At 41.2% G+C, this 16,528-nt stretch overlaps 1 protein-coding gene across 1 annotated transcript in view; it reads left to right on the top strand.

The window, feature by feature from the left end:
* Window positions 1–16,528, top strand: part of Ada2a (Transcriptional adapter 2A) — a 278,034-nt gene that overhangs the window by 2,352 nt on the left and 259,154 nt on the right. The window lies entirely within an intron of this gene.

Genomic DNA, 16,528 nt, shown 5'->3' with positions numbered 1-16,528 from the left:
CCTATGGGAGCGTCCGCTCTTGTTGTATTCCTTTCTCTATGAAGAAAGCGAGCGGTAGCGTACAGAAGCCAGCGCAATGCATCTGCAATTTCGCGAATATGTGGTGGGGATCCAACACGGATCCAAGATATGCGCCATGCCAGCTTGCTGATTGGCTGAAGGAATGTGCTGTGGGGAGCGTCACAGGAAGGGCCGTTTCGTAAACGTCAATTTGACCAATGCCTCCTTTGACGTTGCGCTGGGCCGCCATTGCAGAGGTTTTCCGCCAAGAGCTGAACAAGAGATGGCAGCGCCGGCGTTTGCGTCGCGCTAGCGGATATCTCTGGCGCGCGCAACTCTATCAGTGATATACGGCCGTTTCTCAGCCAGCCGAGTTGGGCTGAGTCACTTGCGTTTCGCGAGATAGCGATAACGCGGCCTAGAACATGTGCTCTTCACCACCGGTCGGCTGCGTACGTTGCCTCGAGGTAGAGAACAAGCGCGTTAGCACCAACGTACGATGACTCATTCCATTTGCCGGGTACACCCATCCTCGCTACGGCTTGTACACGGCAGACGACGGAAGCGAGAAGCGTTTTCGACGGAATAATCGTACGCTTTGAGCTAGCTGCTTTATTTTTACTGGGGAGGAAAACTGCTTTGATTTATCAAGAACGTTAGGTTAGATGCCTTCATTTCAGTTTCTTATAGCGTTTTTCACTGGTCGATTCGGAGCAGGATTTCTTGCTCCGCGGCAACGAATCCGAATGTGCTTGCGGTATGGGAATAAGCAGCTACAATAAAATTTACGGGTTGGCTTTGGATGGTTTCAACTAAATATGAGAGTTGTGTTTTTGTAGGTGTATCCTGGATTGATGAAGCATACTCCAGTTTTGATCTTGCAAGCATATTATACAGTATAAGTTTAAGGGAAGCAGGAGTCCAAGAGAACTTGCAGCACAAAAAGCCATGTGTTTCAGTTATTAGCATTAGTCAAAAGGTTGATATGCATTTGCACAGAAAGATCCCTAGCAAAAAATCTGATAGGGCAATCTAATAAAAATTCTATCAGTTTTTTTCTATTGCATTATGAAACGATGCAACTGATACACTGATATCATTCCTTTTAGTTCTATTCTGGACATATCTGTGCTATTCTGCTTGTATAAGTCTACTAGTGTATTCTTTTTATTAGTGTAATAGTGTATTCGTATTAGTTTGCCGGATCTATAGTCTATCAGTGTCTATGTGTGTTGTATAGGTGTAATGTGCTTCAAGGAGAAACAAGCTTCCTCATTTGCCCAAAAAATGAGTCAGAAATAATGCATTTATTTTATCACAAAAGACAATACATATAAATCAAATATGAAGCCCAGGATTCGGAAAGGAAAGATTCTTGGAACAAATATACACCATACAACAGCTTAAAAAGAATAAAAATGTGATCACATTTAAAAGAGAAAAGATGTTTACATTGGTTCACAACAAAGTTTAGCCTCTTTAAACAGGAGGATATTGGCAATCAAGCCACTGAATTGGTTCACACGTACACCGCGAAGATTATCAGACTTCACAATCTGGAAAGCTAGTGAATGGAAGTGGTGGGTTCTTCATTATTCATTACCCTGCCTTCAGGGCTTTTTGCCGGGTAAGTATGTCAGACATTCCAGTTTGCTTGTGGAGGGTGTCTATATACTTCTACTGGACACCGTCACTTCAGATGACCATAATGAGATCATCCGATCTTCTCTCGGAGTTTGTTGTGAGAACACAGTCTTTGTACGGATTGGGTGCAATGACATACAATATACACCGAATTCTGTGTCTTCCTAAACGTGCAGCTAAACTAGGACCTCATTGGTCGCATTCTTCATTTGTATTTGAAGGCGGAAATGGACTTCTTGTGAAATTGGTCAGCGGAGCTAATGATGTTCCTTTACAGATATTGGAACGTTATGTACTTGCTCGAAAGTTACAGGCAGCTAAAGCTAGTTTAAAGCTTTCACCAGAAGCAGTGAGTTTTTTTGGTGTACAGGAGAAGAGAGCTGGTCAGCAGACAGTTTTGTTAGGCACTGGAAAGCTGTGCCTGAACTTGGATGAAAGTGAAAAACAGGCTGTAGTCCACAACCGTGGCTATGACTCAACAAGTGTCACTGAATATTACCAAATGATCATCAACCAACAAACATTCCACTCTCTCCAGTACACTTGAACTATAAAGACTGAAAACAGTGCATTTGTCAGCTTCTCAGGTGCGTTTTTTCTCACTTGTAGAATTCTTACTCGAGCAAATTCTTGTATAATTCTGCAATGCCAGAAACGATTTCCTGTTGAACTTCTCCATGCAAAGCACCTTCCAGTCTGCGTCAGAAGAGAGGAGCCACTAGTTTATGTAACACCCAGTGAAGTTATGCAACTTTGTGTGTTTATGGAAATATACCACAATGTTTTTGTAGCGACAATACCAAACCTTTATGAAAGAGACTAATTCCCGTGCTCAAGACATGGTAACGATGAACAGTATGTCTTCAGCCATGGTACATGAATGTCTGGTAATAACAGGTTATAGCTTTAAAAAACAACAGTTGGTAACAGTGCACCACGCTTTATGGCGTTCTGTAATAATCAGATTTTTGATGTCTGAATATATTAAACAAGCCAGAGCCATCAAAATTCTAAACTGTTTATTTTTTCTTGCGATAGCTTCTTCTTTTCCTAATGAACCAGCTAGCCCGATTTGCCACTCTTCATTAGTGTACTCTTGTTGAGCAAGTGCTTGGGGAATTGCATGGTCTGCAAGTTGGCAGTAGTGATGCAGCTGCTGATGAACAATCGCAGTATCCAAAACATGACAATATTTTACAGGACTTATGCACGGTTTCGGGTTAATGTCCTTACATGTAGCGAAGGGCCCTACTCAACCAAGTGACTGCCTTGAGTAGGTGATCACAGTGAACAAACAGTGCTTCACTAGCAGATGGTAAAGAGGTAAAGCTTCTCAGTATGTATGTAGAGGCATGGAAAGCAGCTGAATGTTAAGTGAGCAGTTATGCTACTTGATACAACAGCATCATTTTCACACCATGCGTCTGTCTTCCTCACTTTATTTTCTCCTTTGACTCAATGTAGCTGGTGCAAGTTTATCCGTTAACTGTGGCGGCATGACTAAGACACTATCTTTTTTCTGAATGAAACAAGCAAACTCTGAAATTTTATTTTAACAGTGTATGACGGTTTGAATCAGAGACTCTAAAGAGTATATATGAAGCCTGTTGCTGATAGTCTTCTTTGCTTTCGCATGCTGAAGGCTACACAGGTTAAACTACTTTTACACATTTCGATGTGCGGTGGTTGAACTAGCACCCAGTGAAGAATTGTACGTGTCTTCTGATTTTGCAATATGTGCACTGATGTTTAGCTGTTCTTGTTCATGAATATGTGGTTTTAAAAATGGTAAATCCATGTTCCTACTTGAATAAGTTCTCAGATCTGTACTCACTTTTGCTTAAATAATATTGCTGTATTGTCATGTTCTGATGTATTACTGTAGATATTGTACCATAGCGATGCTTGTCTTGTTTCCTTGCTTCCTGTCAGTGTGCCATGCCGGTTTGTTCTTTTCGCACAAGCTCACTTGTGTTCTGTCACATATCACAACACTTTTGGGATGAATGCAAAAGTGCATAGTCTAGAGAAAATAGCTTCATATGAAGTTGTAATATGATAAAAGCATGTGCCAATTAGACCCGGCGTTCTATACAGCATCTGTGAGCACAAATGGGCATGGTGAAGTTGGTACTTCAGTCTGTGTTCTTCCTCTTATGTGTTTGTTCAAATGTGGCTAAAGTTGCTTGCTTATTCTTTAGATAGTGGATTGCAAAATAAACCCTAGTCATGTTTGTAGTCATGTTGCTTGTGTCTTGTCCTTGTTTCTTTGTGGATGGATGCATTAGCGCTGTTCTACTTTTCAAATCAAGTATGCACCAACTAGCCCAGAAAGTAGCTTTAATGAAATCACGTTGGTAGTGTCTAATTTATGGCATTCACAAACTCAGCCTGACATGTTAGAGCTACAGTTAGTATCCACAGTCTTGAAAGTGCTTTGTTTTGCTTTTGTAAATAAACTTAATTACAACAGTAGGAAGATACCTATGAAGAAAGGAGTCAGACAAGGAGACATAATCTCTCCAATGCTATTCACTGCTTGCTTGGAAGAAGTATTCAAGCTATTAAACTGGGAAGGTTTAGGAGTAAGGATCGACGGCGAACACCTCAGCAACACTCGGTCTGCCGACGACATCGTTCTATTCAGCAACACTGCGGACAAGTTACAACAAATGATTGAGGACCTTAACAGGGAGAGTGTAAGAGTGGGGCTGAAGATTAACATGTAGAAGATAAAGGTAATGATAAATAACCGGGCAAAAGAATAAGAGTTCAAGATCGCTAGTCAGCCTCTAGAGTCTGTGAAGGTGTACATTTACCCAGGTCAAATAATCACAGGAAACCCTGACCATGAGAAGGAAATTCACAGAACAATAAAAATGGGTTGGATTGCATACGGCAGACATCGTGAGCTCCTGACTGGGAGCTTACCATTACCATTGAAAACGAAAGTATACAATCAGTGCATTTTACCGGTGCTGACATATGGCGCAGAGACTTGGAAACTGACAAAGAAGCTTGAGAACAAGTTAAGGACCGCGCAAAGAGTGATGGAATGAAGAATGCTAGGTATGACTTTAAGAGACAGAAAGAGAGCAGTTTGGATAAGAGAGCAAACGGGTATAGATAATATTCTAATAGACATTAAGAGAAAAAAATGGTGCTGTGCAGGTCATGTAATGCACAGGTTAGATAACCATTGGACCATTAGGGTGACAGAATGGGTACCAAGAGAAGGGAAGTACAGTAGAGGATGGCAGAAGACTAGGTGGTGCGCCAAAATTAGGAAATTTGCGGGTGCTAGTCAGAATCGGTTGGCGCAGGACAGGGGTAATTAGAGATCGCTGGGAGAGGCTTTCATCCTGCAGTGGACATAAACATGATGATGATGATGATGATGATGACGACGACGACGATGATGACAGTAATCCTGTTTTGGATATGCATTAAATGTTGCACATCCATCTCGTAAAATTTGTAAATCTAATTTTGTATTAAAAGAACTGGAGCACACCTGCTACAAAAATGGACTGATACTTTTCGCATGCAACTTCTCCAATGTAGTTTCACAGACTAAGTAACGCTGCTGTGCTTTGAAAACGTGTGCTTTAATTTATATTGAAACATGTTAAGGATAATATATCTGCATACAAGCTGTAAAAAGTTTTGATAATTGCACAGTTTACACACTTCATTTTTATTTGATACTCTAATATCCCAACTGTGTTTGTTAATCTGTTCACGTGGCAGGCAATGCATTCGGGTTTGTATATTCAGTTCATTTTAAAAACATCTCTTCAGCCATGCGGGCACCGGTGTGTGTGCTATTCCCAACATGCTTTATCAATGCCTCAATTAGATTTCTGTATGTCGTATGATGATCTCTATCTGGGTTTAAAAGACTGATACATCATGCTATTTGGTCTTGTAGGCAGCACAGTGAGATCTATCTGCTGCCTACCAGTCTGGTAAAGAGTTCTGTGGGTCAGGTAGGAATATATATCACTCTTAGAAGGACCTGTACAACCTATACATATTCCTAAGAGACTTGTAGAAATTTCTATCAGTTTTTTTTGCTAGGGTACTGATGTTAGGTTTTTGAGTAGTGATGGCACTCTGAAGAGACATTAGTGGAGACATTGCCCACTGGGCACGTGCAGCAGCTAAGCCCAGTGGGGGGGGGGAGATATGGACTGGGCGCTGGCTTGCGAGAGCAAGGATGACGTGGTGTTGTGGCAGCGCCCTCTCCCCTCATGCAACACCTGGCGCGCTAGAGCGACGGCAGATGTACCCTTTCACCCACTCTGCTCTGTAGAGGCACGCTCGCAACGTGGTCACAACCAATGGGATTTGAGGTTCCATTTTGCTGAGACGACAGACGCTGGCTTTTTTGCTCAGTCGGCCATTTGTTACAGAAACAGACCCGCCAGAGTTTGGTTGTTTCACGACAAAACACACAGTCATCAACAGAAACTTTAGTTCTCTACGTTAAGTTCTCTGCAAGATCTAAAATAAGAAAAATCAAGGGCCTAAACACTCAGCATTGTGGCATGCCAGAAGTGTCAAAAGACAGATTTGTGAATTGGAGTTGTTACCATACAAATTGCGTTTGGTCATGAAGAAAGCATTCAGTGAATTTTAGTAATTGCATGGGGATCAATATTAAGTTAGCTTATTCAGGAGAAGGAGGCCGTGGCACAAAGTAGCAGAATTTAAAACGCTAAAAGCATCCATTCAACGCAAGAACTAAGTTCAGTGTAGCAGATCAAGTTAGTGAACATAACAATATAGTTGTGTTTTTCGTGAGAGACAAGGTCTTATGCCAACCATGTTGACATTTGTTGTAGAAGTTTTGTGACACAATTTAGGATTATTGTGGAAATTGAAATAAATGATGTGGCAGGGAGGCTTGGCAATTGAGGCCAGCAATTGTTCCGCCCAAGTGTCCCTCATAATATTACTGCGGTAGATCACCACGTGCATTCTGTTCTAGAAGCTTAAAAGGGAATGCTGATCTGTGTAATGCATCTGTCGAATGCCGACAACAGTATGATGCTGATGCGGTGACGATGGCATGATCGACGATGAGATGACAATTCTAGAGTCATCACGATTGAGGCCTAACGAGTTTGGGATGATGAGTGCATGCATGGCAATGACTGCGTATCTACTACACAGCGTGAAGGCGGCAGCATCTGACGGCGTGATATTACAACTAATTTGAAGTGACAATGCAATGATGACGACAGATTGAAGACTGTGAATGGTGAACAATGATGCGCCCACTTGGCAACTAAAGAAAAACATATGAGGACAGCTAAGCATGTCTTATCTGAGTTGTGATTGCGAAAGCATTAATGCCCAATTGAACGCCGCTGAGCAGTCCTTCGAGTTTTACGCTGCAAGTGATGCACCCTAGAGCTACATTGGGCCCGAGCTAGAAAGCAGCAGCAGCCTGCGGTGCCAACACTGCATGCCACCGACGTGCTGCACGACCAGAGACCAGGAAACAGCAGTCGCCACCAAGGCCGGCAGGCACGCGCAGCAGCTAAGCCCAGTGGAGGGGGGAGATACGCACGGGGCGGCGGTGACGCCCTCTCCCCTCACGCAACACCTGGTGCGCCAGCAGGTGTACCCTTTCACCCGCTCTATTTCGTCGAGGCGCGCTCGTGACGTGGTCACAGCCAATGGGATTTGAGGTGCTGCTTCGCTGAGACTACAGACGCTGGCTTTTCTGCTCAATGGGCCATTTGACGCTTTCGCATAAATGACGACGTGGTTATGTTGAGCACGCATTCATGCTTCGTCTGCACGGACCGCCCCACCTGTGTACTTTTGGTACTGGGGCCAATTCTGTACCATGCAATACACTCAGCCATGGAGCACCCGCAACGATCAGGCGATAGGCAATAAACGCTGTGCTTTAAACATGCACCTATAGAGTGCCCCAATATTGCAACCAGCCGATCCGCGCATAGTGAAGCGTCCGCACGGCCGCGTTTGCCACGTGGCCGTACTATGCGACCGTGTGGCTGATATATTAATTGAGTAATCGAAAGACTGGTTCTGAATGCATTTACTAATCAATTTGAGTCCGCGGCACTCTTATGTGCTGCTTTGAATAACTGCGTGTGGTACCGCGGTTCCCGCAGATTTTTTCTTGCCCGATGCATGTGACACGTACTTTAGCAGCAGCGGTCGGCGTTCTTCGATTAAAGCAATTTCATTTCAATTCTGCTCGATCGCCACTCGTGGTGGCTGTAGCTGCTTATAGTTATACAGTACTTTGGTTATATATAGTACAGTGAGTCTAGTTAATAAATTTTATTGGGATGTGAGGTTTTATTTTGTTAAATCGAGAACTTCGTCAAATTGAAACCACTTGATTAGATCATGCAACATGCCATAAAATTGATGCAACAGCCAAAAATGTCGTTTTTGCCTACCTTCACACTTATTGTAGCATGTACTGTGCCTTAACGGAAGAAACGATGAAACATTCTTGAGAGCTATATGTCAGTGATACTCCAGAACTCAATTAGACCTACTATACCCACATTTTTCTTTTTAATTATGGCAAATCAGGCAAGATATTAGTTGATTCTAGGTTTTCAGTGCTCATGAATGTGACAGTGAAAGTATTGAATGGCATGTAATGTAATGCAACGAAAACAAGGACACAAGAAGAAACAAAACACAGACATATTTAGGCGCTTGTGTCTGTGTTTCATTTCTTCTTGTGTTCTTGTTTTTGCTGCGCTACCCTACATGTCGTTCCATGACGATCAACGAACAAGCCCACATTGCCACGCCCGTGTAGAGAACAGGAAATTTCGTTATACAGTACTTAAAACTTGATATAACAAAGTAGGTAAAATCGGCAATTCGCTTCGTTATACAGAAATTTCGTTGCATTGAAATTCGATCTGTTATGCAAATGAGTACAGTCGCCGATAGATTTTTGTTGCACGGAAAGGGGCAATTTTCCGAATTATTGGGCAATCGAAAAAAAAAGCAAGCTTGAATGAGAAAACAATTTATTTTGACGAATATAGGAGCAAGCACTGAATGATACGGTTTCATGCCACGTTGATACCTTCACATCAGCGGTATGAATTAAGTGACGCCATGCTTTCGCGTGCACTCCGCCCCCAAACGTCGCCCGGTCGCACTGCGACGACGCTATCATGAAGAGCGCCGGCAGCTGGGAGCGAATGTTTCGTCTGCTTCTCGTTCCAACGGGTCATCAAAACTCGAGATTGCGCAACTTTGAATACTAAACGTGCGGGAAAACAGCTTAGATGATGCCACGCCGTCTTGGCATGCCCGCTCTTTGCACACGCAGCAGATTACCTCTAGAGCAGGGTGCGCGGCTGCGTATGCGCTCAGCCGCGCTTACAGCTACGCGCAGTCATGGCCGAGACGCGCGCCAACTTACCCCCCCACTCCGCCCCCTCGCGCGCGCTTGATCGCGTTATTGCGAGATCGTTTTCCTCCCCCACTTTGCCATTGCTCGCGTGGGAAGGCGGCACTTATGAAGCCACCATGTTTATTGTCTCACCCTCGCACACTTTCACCCGCACCTAAAGCACAAGTGCGCGGGGCGCGATAGGATCTGATCGCACTTGGACTTAATTTATACGGAACATGATGTGGCTCCAAGCTGTTGTTCTTGTCGCGCTGCACGCAGTTTGAGAGGTGCGTTTGCAAGCAGCCGCTTGCAATTCAATCATTTGACTATCTGCGTCCGCGGAAGTTACCATTGATTGTCTTGGCACTCCTCTGCGGCAGAAGCGAAATTTCGTTATATTGAAATTGCACACAAACACACTTCGTTATATTGAGGCTCTAAATGCATGGTGTATTATAGAGAAGAGGTTATGAAAAGTTCAATACTTCGTTATATCGAGAATTTCGTTGTACCGAGGTTTAACTGTATAGAGATTTGAATGTATATACCTTGTTGTGCAGCTCCTTTGGTCTTGGTTTCTATGACTATGACTCACATGACTCTGTATCTGTTGTGTAGAAAATCTCTCTCGCCCCGTTTCCCTCCCGTTCTCCTTTTGGAGTAGGCCCCCTCTTGGTGCTATCCTTGTTCCACTCTTGGCTCACATCATTTCATAATCGAGGCAAGTAAGGCCACAGTTCCTTATGCGATGCAGCTCTGACATCATGCGTACCATACAGAATTGTACATGAGCCTGAGACCATGCATAACCATTCTTCTGATCAAATGTTAATTTTTAGACCAACGTCCTTTCCTCTTGCATGACAGTTATCTCTGCTGTATTGTTGCTGCTCTCTCATGTATGTATACCAATAAATTATCTTAGTCAATTTCTTCTTGAACATTGAGTTCAATCTTTGCCAACTTAAGTGTGTGTTGAATGTTAATTTTTTAAGACCTGTCTTCACAATCTGCCTCCACCTCATCCATTTTAGCATCCTCAATTCAGTTACTTCTCCATCCTGACTTCTAGGTGACTTTATTAAAATTGTTTAGGTTCCATACAGTATTTCTGGTCACGTATTGTCTTATAGTTTTATTAGACAGTTAAAATCTTCAACTTGACTGGAACCTGTGTAACATAAATATCATAATGCATCTTTTCAGTTTTTGCAAACTATGTAAATTCTGCTGATTCTGTGGGCTGTCCAATTTTTCCATGTTGGCGTTTTCAATTATAATTGAACCAAGGTATCCATCCGTCTTCTCTATGGTTTACCCTCAAGGCTTCCCTTTCATCTACTCTGAGAAATTGGCATGTGGCTACCAGATGTGGGCAGCTTGCCTCACAACACATGCACATGCTCAGCTACTTTTGCCAACCTTTGTGCTAGATGTCAATCAGCATGAGCAAAGCAGCGAGAATGCGGAATTATAAAATTAAGGCAGAGGTTCGAGCATTAAGGGAAGTCATACTTCTGAGGTGAGTACATGGGAAGAAAAGTATTCAAAAATGTTGGGAGTTTGCAGTTTCCTGTTTATTGGTCTATTAAACTCTCCCTAGCTATTTCAGTTATTTCATCATGTGTTGCAATTTTTAGTTGCAATATGTTTTTCTTAAGTGCTGCCACACTTACTACTAGAAGTTTGAGAACCTATATTTCTTATTCACTTGGTTCATTCATACCTACAAGCAGCAGCCTTTTCACTTTACATCAGCTATTGAATGTAATGCCCAGATATGTTCTCAGTCTATTTCAGAGGGAGTCACTAACACAGTGAATGATCATGAAGCATGTGTGTTCTTAGAAAGTGCCTTCATGTGATGCAGCTGTAAGTTAAGGTAGGGGATGCTTTGGAAAGCATGTTATGTGGCTTACATGAGAATTATTTTATGCCAGAAAGCACACAAATATTCGTGGTTATTTCTGGTGTTCTTCTTCCTTAATTACCTTCTTGATTCAGCGCATATATATGAAGCAAGAGATCTTGGCTTGTTCTTTCTTTACATTAGCAAATTACATTAATCATATAATAGCACACTTTACATAATTGAGCACACTAAAATTCACTTGGCGAGCAAAACATGTATTTGTCTTTTTGAATATCCCAGCTTAATGTTTTAGTGTGTGCAGTTTGGACGTGATTCTTGAGAAGCACTACGTCTGCTTCAAGTATATGAGGTATAATTACTTTTGCTTAAGAGGAAGCTTTAGCTCGGGCCCAACTCCGACGCCGCCTATTCAAATACATGTGAAACGCAAAAACGTTTTTATGAGATAACCCCTGGACCGATTTTGATGAAATTTGTCGCATTTGAAAGAGAAAGTTAAATTCTAGTGACTGTTGGAAGCGGAATTTTGATTTAGGGCTTGAATTTTCTTAAAACGGTTTTCAAATATTTGACCGTTTGAAAAAAATAGAAGCACGAAGTTTATAAATTCATAGCTCTGCATCAAGAACCAATATCGCGGTTCTGTAAACGGCATCCATTAGATCATTCAAAGCGGACAAATTCAATATGTCATTTTACATCTTACGTGAATTTGTTACGTTGGTTACAACGGTTTTGCAAAAGTTGTATTTCTCTATGATTAAATTTTTTTTATATTCTTGTGTAACATATCAATTTTGTCCGCTTTAGATGTACTATTATATGCAATTCACAGAATCGTATTATCATTTTTAGTGGTTAAGTTACAGAGTTGTAAACTTGATAGTTTCGTTTTTTGAAAATTTTCGATTTTTGCCAATTTTTAACAAAAAATTGACAATCTAACTCAAAAATTCGAAACCACCAGTCACTAGATTTTAAGTTTGTCTTTTAAATGCAACAAACCTCGTCAAATTTGGTGCAGTGGTTGCCGAGAAAAACGAATTCTCCTTTTACATGTATTTAGATAGGAGCACTTGAGCTAAAGCTTCCTCTTAAAAATAATCCTAATCTTCCTTGATAGCTGTCCTTTTTTTACTAGACAATATAAGCATGGTGCTTAATTTCAAGATAATTATGCCTGCTGTAACTGTATGCATCAGTGTTTGACTATTCGTTACCTACTATTCCTATTAGAAAAATGTATTTGCCAACCTCCAATTATTTGCATTGAAGTAGTGAAGAGTTTGATGGCAGCCTGTCTGGTTTGGTCAAAAGAGGCACGGTAAGTAGTTTAAAATTAGATGCTAACCATAAAAATGAAAAATAAGAACTGGTTCAACTGGAGCTTTGTTCACAATCTTTGTGAACAAGGCTTTCAAGTGGGAGCCGAAACATCTATCTTGTATGCGCCCGATCTTCATTTGCTTATTATTATTATTATTTGAATTCATCTAGCCCTAAAGAGGTGGCAATTTATTTCGAATACTACTCTTTGCATTTTGTTTCCATTGCTGAGTTTTTTTTAAGGTAACTTCATGCACCACACAAGTACAACTCAAACATTTTCATTCTTTCAAGGACGTCACAACTAGTGGAAGGTATTCTGCACTAACATAATTATTTTGAGATTTCCAGTAAATATATAGTCCTCATAAAAAGTATCTAAATAATTTTGGCCTAAGCGGTTATACATTAACCATGTAGGCTTCATCAACTTGTGACATCACTTGGTCTTGGCAAACTTGTGGGCTGACAAGTTTGAGCATGCAGTCACTTCCCTCCATATTTGTTTCGATGAAGGCTTGCCCTTTGGTGCTTCTCTGGATTCACCCCCGTTTCCTGTGATTACCACCACGGGCTTCAAGGCACACACCCCCAGGAAAACTTCTCATGCACAAACCTGGTTCTTTCACACTTTTACTAAGACAGACATTGAAAGCAAGGATGGCATAGGAGGCATGTTGGTTACAGAAGTACTTTATTAAATAGCTTTGTAAGTATTCATCTTGTGGACATTTCCATATCCTCTTCTGCTGAATTAGCTGTGGGAGCATGTCTCCTTCTCATGCATACCCCAGCCCAGCCAATCAGAACTTCAGCAGCGGATGAAATGGACATTTCCACTAGGTGGACACGGAATACATCCCCTGTGCTCTGTCCTATCTTTCCACCCTTCTCCATGTATTTTACTCAGTAAACTACTGGTTCAGCATGTTGGCCACCTTAATCAATCTTCCAATAGCTCAGCACTTAAAAGGTATACAATACAAATAAGGCACTGTAAACCCAAGCAGTTAGGCTGGCGATTGCTGCTGTTATGCACCATACAGGCTGAAGCAATGGCTTCACTGTAGCTTTCTAAGTTAACATTACTGAACTTTGAATTTAGAGAAGGCAGAATATAAAAACAGACTAGCATCTTTCTTATGTGCTTCACGCCTCTGCTTTTTTGTGTTACTAAAATAAGTATGTTGAACCTAAATGAAGTAAAAGGAAACGGAAATTGTCACACTAATTTCATTTCACTGTCTTTTTAAAGGTATAGCAAGATTTTTTAATTGCATTACGAGTTGTTACTTGTTCCGATCTTGATGTTCATTTCTCATACTACAATTGGGCTACAACTGTTCCCTCATCCACAGCTATCAAGGCCTTATGGCAACTTTGGAAGCTCTCTGAACTGAGTAAATGCTATGCATTGCATTATTTCTTAATGCATTTTCATGGCTGCCTTTAACCTCTATAGTTCCTCATTAAAGCCAGCATCTCTCTTGTGACCACATTTAAAGAGCTTCTGGTAATGTATGCCTAACAAGAAAGATGGGTGCTTTGTAGTGCTAGTATGCTCTAAGTAAATTGTTTTATGCAAAAATTGCTGACATAATTGTCTGACAAATACTGCATCATGTTTGCTATTTTGCCTTCTGTTTCAATTTCACTGCATCTATACATTTTACCAGTGCATGAGTAGGGTTCAAGGCTGTTCTTTAACATGCTCATGAGCTCTTATCATGATCAGTTCCCCATATAAGTGGTTTTGCTGATGAGAATACAGGAATACGAGCAAAATTGGCATGGAACCAACATATAGATAACGTCTGCATGACTGCCTATCAAAAGTTATATTTTCTGAGAAAAAAAACTCGAACATGCATCGCGTAATGTAAAACTTATTGCATACACCGCCTTCATTAGGATGATACTAGAATATTCAGCCGTTGTTTGGAGTCCCCATCAAGTGACGCTCAAGAGGAAGTTGGAAAGGATACAGAGTCTGGCGGCACGTTTTATTTGTTCGACATACCGAAGGAAGGAATCGGTCACGCTTATGTTACAGCGTTGCAACTTCTATCTTCTTGAGGTACGTAGGAAAAAATATAGGCTGAAGGTGCTTTATCAAATAATGCAGGATCAACTTTAGATTGATAAGCTCAAATATCTACATGCTCCAGGCAAAAGATACCCGCGAACTAACCACGACTACGTCATAAAGCCGGACTGCACCAACAGTGATACATATCGATACTCATTTTTCCTGGATGCGATAGAAATGTGGAACCAATTGCCAAACGCTATTGTTAGCCTAAAAGATGTCACCGACTTTGAAAATGCTGCTGAAGCATATTTATGGGAGTTTTTGAATTAGTTTTGAAGTGCCAAGTGATATGTGCGACTTGATATTCATTGTACGTATTTTGACAAATGTCAGAAGTGTGCTGAACAGCATTCAAGTGAACATCTTATTCACTGTGAATTGACAAGTGTTAAGCAACTTTACGTACATTGACATTGTACATATTTGATTTATGTAATTGTATTGTTCTCTCTGTTATGACCCTCTATGAGGGTTGACAGTATCAATAAATAAATAAATAGACAACGAGGAATCTGGGTAAGAACACTTTATTATCAGCACACATGTTTTTTTAATGAACGGCTGTTATACTGCTAAAATCTGCACATTTAATAAAAGTACACTGCTCTGCTTCATCACTCCATGCTAAGTGCAAGTATCCTGTACCAGGATGTCAAACCAAGACGTGGGATGTTCAGTCTGTGAAAATAAAAACGAGTTTGAAACATTAACGTGCAAAAACTAAAGCACACTCAAGAAAATAAACACAGCACAGGAACATATCCAATGAATCAGAATTACCTTTGAGAGCAAACATATAGTTTCTATGGCACAGTGAAGAAACCTTATTCCTCCGGCTTTTTTTGTGCGCGAGAAAATATGAAAGTGCATGCGTTCTCCCCATATTGTGTATCTGTCACCTTTTCACACATAACAAAGATGTTGTCTCAATGTGCCCAACTGTCTTTGCATATCCATTTCTCTGCTCTCATACCATGATACCTACAGTTAAAGGCTGTAGCAATGCTTAGCTTGAATGAACCAACACAAGCTACATGCACTGTCCTGTTGAACATGGCATTGTAAGTTAAGATTCATGCACAGCACATTCATGTGCTATAAACATTTGATTGTGATTGTAGGCGAGATAAATAAAAAGAAGGTATGTAAATAAGAATGTTCCCTAATAAGCTGTGCAGAAGTGCTCTCCCGTTTGGACAGAAGCCGAGCACAGCTGCAGCGAACAAGAAGCCAACTTATACAGCATTTAAAATCTAGGTTCTAAATGTGCTACAGATTTTTCTGAATTCATGGTCGAAAATCTAGGTGTTAAAGGTGACAAACATTTAAACAGGTCTCTATTCGGACTGGTAATGCTATGTGTCACCTAGTTTGATAAAATATGCCATATCACTGGTCTCCCAAGCTAAGGCTGCTGTCCAGTTGCAAGTGCAAATCACTCAATTATGTCTAGGGCACGTTTGAGCAAAAGGCAGCCAAGATTACTGTGCCATTGAGGTCTATTTCCTGACATCTGATTTCTTCTCAGAAAGCTACCTCTCTAAAAAAAACCTTCACAACAACATAACCCAAACCTTTCTTGAGAAAAGCCATCACACTGGTCCTTGAACACTAATTACACAGTAACTCCTTGTGATGTAATGTTATGTACGTCAGCACCTTACAAAGTACAGGAAAATTTAATAATGGCAGCGTGACAGGTACACAAAAAGTAAAGGGATAAAACATCACACAGGCTGCCATCAGTGTTCATATCTCTATTTCAATGTGGATGTTTTTAGCAGTGAATACATGTTCTCATTAACCTGAGTCATAATATTACAAAATCGAAGGGCATGGGTGTTTATATTCTAAACTGACAAATGTGCTTTATTACGATTCACCGCAATACAGGAGGTGTTTTGCAGTGAACGGTCACGTAAGGTTTTCGCTAACTACGGCGGGCATGTCCTGCAGCGAGGCCTCTTGTGTATTGCGGTAAAGCGTATTATTGTGACAAGAGCTAACCTGGCATGTATGGCTTTAGCCAACAAAAGTTCTCAAGACATCATGCATCCCGCCGCGAAAATCTGCTTTGTTGAGAGTAGAACATTAGGTTCGTCGCTGACAGAAACCATACATTCCAGATTCACGTAAATCTTTCCCAATATCGGCATGCTTCACCGCAACACACAAATATGTT

The sequence above is a fragment of the Dermacentor variabilis genome, chromosome 3, assembly GCF_050947875.1.
Source record: "Dermacentor variabilis isolate Ectoservices chromosome 3, ASM5094787v1, whole genome shotgun sequence".
NCBI lineage: Eukaryota > Metazoa > Arthropoda > Arachnida > Ixodida > Ixodidae > Dermacentor > Dermacentor variabilis.
Note: the sequence above shows the minus strand (reverse complement) of the source record. Positions and strands in the feature narration are given on the sequence as shown.